The following is a 6,607-nucleotide window of genomic DNA, read 5'->3' on the forward strand; positions in this document are numbered from 1 at the left end:
ATTTGGGTTCAACATGTAAGAAGTAGAAAGTATAGGTATTTGTGTTCAACATGTAAGAAGTAGAAAGTATAGGTATTTGAGTTCAACATGTAAGAAGTAGAAAGTATAGGTATTTGTGTTCAACATGTAAGAAGTAGAAAGTACAGGTATTTGTGTTCAACATGTAAGAAGTAGAAAGTACAGGTATTTGTGTTCAACATGTAAGAAGTAGAAAGTACAGGTATTTGAGTTCAACATGTAAGAAGTAGAAAGTACAGGTATTTGTTTCAACATGTAAGAAGTAGAAAGTACAGGTATTTGAGTTCAACATGTAAGAAGTAGAAAGTACAGGTATTTGTGTTCAACATGTAAGAAGTAGAAAGTACAGGTATTTGTGTTCAACATGTAAGAAGTAGAAAGTACAGGTATTTGTGTTCAAAATGTAAGAAGTAGAAAGTACAGGTATTTGGGTTCAAAATGTAAGAAGTCAAAGTAAAAAGACGTCAGAAAAATAAGTAGTGGAGTAAAGTAGGCTACTGATACCAGCAACATGTGCTTAAGTACAGTAACAAAGTAGGCTATTTGTACTCCACTACTTCCCACCTCTGAATACACCACATTTAAAAGCCAGTTATTATATATATTTAATCAAGAGGCGGAGATATACTTCATTATCTCAGTGCAATATTACTTTATGTAATTAAAGGAGATGTATTCAAGGCGAGGTGCAGATGCTGTAATAACAGAAGTGTCTGCAAAGGAATACATGCAATATGCACCAAATAAATAATATCCTTAAATGATGATATGTTGCAATGTTTAGCTTAATGTTTATTCAACAAAAGATTGATCAATTAGCAGATTAAGAGAAAAATAATTAGCATCTCTACACATTTTTATTTTTTGGAGTTTTTTTTAATGTAATTTTAGATTTTTCTGCCGTGGTTACTTTTCCATGCAATTCTTAAGAGACATTTTCCATGCAGTACTTTTACTTGAAAGTAAACCTATAACACTATTTGTATTTTGAAATGCAAAGTAACATTATAATCCTACTAATCCCCCTTTCTTTCTTTTAAAATAAAACCGTAATCTGATTATTGTATGTAACTTTAAGAAAATACAGTTACCTTTTGTGTTGCATCCCCATTACGTAATCCCATCACATGTTGTTATCCATTCCTCCTCAAACCTGCCTAAAAATAACGCAATAAGCAATTGTATCCATAAATCATTATCATCACATTATTTAGGTTTTTTTTCACAGTAAACCCTCTCTATACCCCAGAGAGACGGGAATGCTGTGTGAATGTATAATTGATGTTGTCCTCCTCAGTATTCTGCAGTGAGTCTCTGCACACTGACTGTCATCATCATGGAGGCTCTGCAGCAGTGAGCAGCACAACACCGGACAGCTCCATCTTCTTTTAGCCTATACTCCTCTCACATCGGTAAGAGGACATTATTGTGTGTTATCGCATGGATTTTTAATGTTTGTATTGCATGCACTGAAGCTTTTACAGCCACCGTGTGTCGCTATGGATGATTCTGTGTTTGTGCACCGGGTTGCTAACCAGCCCGCAGACCACGGAGCGTTTATACAATGTGTTATTGATGCACTAAAGGGGGAAATAAACCACATATCTCCCTGTCTATATGTGTGTGTTTGTGTGTCGTTGCACGGATTGCAGGTTAATATTAGCGCTGCTCACCGGGTGCAGGCAGGGAGGAGGAAAAGCCGCAGATTATTTGCGCGTTAATCCTCCACACAGACGGAGAAACCACCGACACATCCTCTGCTTTCTGTCTGCAGGTGATCTCTCTGCAGAAACACCACCGAAAACACCAAGATGAAGCATTTTCTGAGGTAAAGACACTCTTTAATGTGCATTTTATTCGTCAAAACGTGAAGGAATTCATTCAAAATCTCCGTTTTCTGAGCCTGTTTTCCTTCGTTCATTTCGATCCACTGCAATGTCTTGTTTACACTAAATACTGCAGGATGTGTATTCCCAGTTCTCCCAGTGAAGGCGGATCGATTATCTTATTGTGGCCAGTATAAGTGGCTGTAAGGAGGAGGAGGCCTCTTAATTATGGAGCACATGTACACCAAGTCTCTATTAATAGATCTGTTGCTTTCTGTGTGTGGAAACCATTTCTGCAGAAAAAAAACATCCTGTAAACATTTTACAAAGCAGGTCGAAATAATGAGAAATTAGATGCTTAGTCAAAAATATTGATATATAAGTCTATATCTTGGGATGATAAGCCTATATTTTGATATGTCCACATTTTGGGATGCTAGTTCTACATTTTAAGTTGTTAAGGCCTTTTTTTGAGATGCTAAGTCTGTATTTTGGAGATGCTATGTCGTTATTTTTGAGACATGTCGTTAGTCTGAGATGCTAAGTCGTTATTTGAGATGCTAGGTTGTTATTTTGGGATAGCCTATATGTCGTTATTTTGGGATGCTAATTGTCATTTTTTAGAGATGCTAGGTTGTTATTTTGAGATATAAATCAACATTTTGGGATGCTAGCTATATATTTAACATTGTTAAGGCCTTACTTTGAGATGCTTAGTCTATATTTGGAGATGTAGTTCATTATTTGAAATGCTAGGTTGTATTTTGAGAAGAAGTTATGTTGGGATGCTTAGTCTATATTTTGAGATATGTGTCGTTATTTTTGGATGCTAAGTCATTTTTTCAGATGCTAACTCATTATTCTGAGATGCTTAGTCCTTTCTCTGACATGTTAAGTCATTATTTTGAGACATATGACGTTATTTTGGGATGCTTAGTCTACAGTATGTTATGAGACGCTGTCGGTATTTTTAGATGCTAAGATATTTTTAAGTAATCATTTCCTTATGCTAACTCATTATTCAGAGAATCTTAGTCGTCTTTATTTGAGTTGCTAAATTACAAATAGGCCCTAATTCTGTGTTTCGGGATCTACAGGGACTACAACATAAGTGTGTTCTTCCTTCTTTCCTCACGTTCAGAGAAAATCCAGAAGAGGATAGAAATCATTTAGTCTCCACGTTTTTATAACGGGTCGCTGTGCATTTCCCAAAACACACATTTCCATTTTGGTCCTCAGTGTCATCTGTAAAAATAGCACACTTTGATCTGCTGCTGGTAGACGAGAAGTAACACACAATCTTATTTGTGTACTCTTATTGAGCCCATTTTACATGTTTACTCTGAATAGAATGCAATTTTTATTATGAATCCCCCAAAAATACTGAGCTAATAATCCGTAAAATCCTGTAAAAAACTATTTTTTGCAATAAATAAGGAAACTGTATCAGGAGCTGCAGTGACAGCTAATATAGAAAAAAAGTATTGAAAATATTCATAACAATATCATTAACTGTTTTATTTTATTACCAAACAAATATTCAATTTACTAACATGTAAAACCAAAAACAGCTTGACGTTTTTTTTTTCTCCCATTTATTGTTATTTTAGGGTGCCAAGTCTATATCGTGATTATTTAGAGTACCAATTCTTTACGTTTTTTCACTAACGGTTGAAGTGGTAGTTAATATAGGTCTGTAAAACATAAAAAGTAGTAAAAAAACTCAAAACAATATCATTTATTGTTTTATATTATTACCAAAACTCCCAAATATTCAATTTACTAACATGTAAGACCAACATTATTTTATCTAAATGTAATTTCCATTTAATATCAGTAGTAAATACTAAAATCAAGACTGCAAATAGTCCCTTTGTTCAGAGTATCCTCCATAGCAACAGTCTGCTCTCCTTAGCAACGGTCTGCTCTTCTTAGCAACGGACTGCTAGCGAAAAATAACAGACCCCTGGAATGTCCAAATCGACCAATCAGAACTGAGTATTCAACTAACTATATTTGTAGTATTTTTAACAGATGACACCAAAGTCCGTATCTCACCCTCTTTTGTCTTAATTTACATTATTTTATTTCATATTCTGTTCTTATACATATCATATTCTATCTACATGTATATAGACTTCTTGCACTATTTTTATTTTTTTATTTTATTATATATGTTGCATTGTTGGAGGAGCTCAGGTCAGAAGCCATTGTTACACTGTAGCTTTGTGCATATGATGATAAAAACTTTGATTCTTGAATCTTTGAAATCTGCAGGGTGGTGACACAGTTCTTCGTCTTCCTGTACTGTAAGTGTTTGTGGCGAGGACTGAAGTTCATCACCAGGAAGCTAACGGGTCGCTGCGAGCTGCAGAGGATCTGTTACAACAACAAGCATGGAGCCCGCAGGACCCTGAAGATAGGTAACTCTCACACTGCCTGATAATAAACTCATGTTTATTCAGCTTATAGTAATCAAAGGCAGGAAGCAACTAAGTACATTTACTCAAGTACTTTTTGTTAATTTTGAGGTACTTTACTTGAGTGTTTCCATGTTATGTTACTTTGTACTTCTAATTCAGAGGTACATGGTGTACTTCTACTCCACTGCATGTATTTAATACCTTTAGTTACTTTACAGATGTGGATGAATGATGTGAAATCTAATCAAGTGTTAAATCTGACTTTAGTTCCACCTGGAGTAAATCCACAAGCTACCCTGCAGTATACAAAGTCATTCAAACTAGCTGCACCTTTACCAGCTTTGAGAACACTTTCATGATCAATCATTATAAAACATATCATATATATTATTCTGAAATGGACCAATCTGCACAATGACTACTTTTACTGTTGATATGTTTTATAATGATTGATCATGAAAGTGTTCTCAAAGCTGGTAAANAAATCCTCTCTCTCTCTCTCTCTCTCTCTCTCTCTCTCTCTGGTTATAGATATACCTTCATGAGCATGTCCTCGTGCTCTTGGTTCTCACAGTCGTATTGTTCTCTGCGTAGTTTCTCCACCTCTCCCACCAGCTTCCTGTAGCCCACGATCTGCAGCAGGCTGGCCTGAAGAGAGATGCCCAGCCTGGGGAGAGAGGAGGGGAACCAGAGCTATCAACGTCCACACGCTGTCTGTTATTCTGAGAGACTTACAGCTCAGTCTGAGCTCTAATGGTCGCTGAGGAAGCAGATTTGTTACTTAATGAAATGCTGCTTTTCCAGTGATCATCTAACTATGCTTCATTATTTCACTTCAGCATTTAGCATCTCAAAGCAATGACTAAGCATCTCAGAATAATGAGTTAGCATAAGAAAATAATGACTTGGCTTCTGAAAAAATGATATAACATCCCAAAATATTGACATATATCTCAAAGAAATGACTTAGCACGCCCAGCCTGGGGAGAGATGGTGATCGTGAGAGAGGAACCTATCAACGTCCACACGCTGTCTGTTATTCTGAGAGACTTACAGCTCAGTCTGAGCTCTAATGGTCGCTGAGGAAGAAAGCAACACTAAACCATGGAATCAGTGGCACTACCTCTGGCCTGGAAACAAACTTTTTAAAATGATCAAATCTATGTTTCTAGTGAAAACATTGTATATTCAATAAAATAACTGTATCATTGTCTATATGTTCACTCATATATACATAAATACACGTCACACTCTTATTTTAGGTCTTTTTACATTTAATTGTTGTTTTTGCTCACTGTTGAATTCATATTATTTTGTTTGTGAATTTTAACATTATTTAGGAGTAGATTCAAAATAAGCCTTGCTATTAGTTGTTTGTATTTTTTAACAATAAACAATGTTAGGGATCGTTAATCTCAAAGAGAGAAAATACTCTTTGTAGTAGATTTAATTCATTTCCATCCGCAGCCTTTGGGAAAGTGTTGTTTATACTCTTTCTGATTCAGAGGTGTTATGCTAACTGCCTGAGAGACCCTCACAGAAGGATGAAGTGACAGAAACGTAGATATCTAAAGTCTCACTGTGGGTTGGTGTCAGGGTTGATCTTCTTCAGCGCCATGATGTCCTCGATGGTCTTCTCCACCTTATCAGGATGAACGCTGAGCGCAGACTGAAGCAGCTGCAGAGGAAGAGGAGGGAGGGAGACAGAAGAGGAAGATGTCATTTGATCAGAGTTAAAACATGAAACGACACACGATATTCAAACTGAGGATTAAGAGGGACGTACCGCATTCTTGGAACACCGCAGAGATGATTCTGGAAAAGAAAACAACAGAAAGTGAGATCAATTATTGTTTTTATTAATATTACAATAACTCCAAAAACTCACCCAAACTAGGAAATGATAATCAGGACATTTCCACCTCCTGCGACTTAGATTATTTTTGTACTTGAGCAAAGTAGAAGTACTCAGATGTTGTATTTGAGTAAAAGTAGAAGTACTCAGATCTTGTACTTGAGTAAAAGTAGAAGTACTCAGATCTTGTACTTGAGTAAAAGTAGAAGTACTCAGATCTTGTACTTGAGTAAAAGTAGAAGTACTCAGATCTTGTACTTGAGTAAAAGTAGAAGTACTCAGATCTTGTACTTGAGTAAAAGTAGAAGTACTCAGATGTTGTACTTGTGTAAAAGTAGAAGTACTCAGATCTTGTACTTGAGTAAAAGTCCTTTCCCCGCTCAGAGACCCAGGTCGTCGCACGCATCTCTGCTTGTCTAGCTGACATCTCTCAGTGGATGTCTGCTCATCACCTCAAGCTCAACCTTGACAAGACTGAACTGCTT

The 6,607-nt window shown here is 36.2% G+C and overlaps 2 long non-coding RNA genes across 2 annotated transcripts; one reads left to right on the top strand and one right to left on the bottom strand.

The window, feature by feature from the left end:
* The first annotated feature begins 1,182 nt into the window (after positions 1-1,182).
* Positions 1,183-4,265, top strand: LOC104945099 (uncharacterized). Its single transcript, XR_798304.1, has 3 exons — positions 1,183-1,430; positions 1,793-1,846; positions 4,122-4,265. It is a non-coding gene; the product is annotated as an uncharacterized lncRNA (long non-coding RNA).
* Positions 4,266-4,806: 541 nt separating this feature from the next.
* On the bottom strand, positions 4,807-6,091 carry LOC104945100 (uncharacterized). The gene is made up of 3 exons (XR_798305.1): positions 6,054-6,091; positions 5,848-5,945; positions 4,807-4,934 (listed from the first exon to the last, which is right to left on the bottom strand). It is a non-coding gene; the product is annotated as an uncharacterized lncRNA (long non-coding RNA).
* Between the last annotated feature and the right edge of the window lie 516 nt (positions 6,092-6,607).

This window comes from Notothenia coriiceps, unplaced genomic scaffold (genome assembly GCF_000735185.1).
Source record: "Notothenia coriiceps isolate Sejong01 unplaced genomic scaffold, NC01 NC01_scaffold00009158, whole genome shotgun sequence".
Lineage (NCBI taxonomy): Eukaryota > Metazoa > Chordata > Actinopteri > Perciformes > Nototheniidae > Notothenia > Notothenia coriiceps.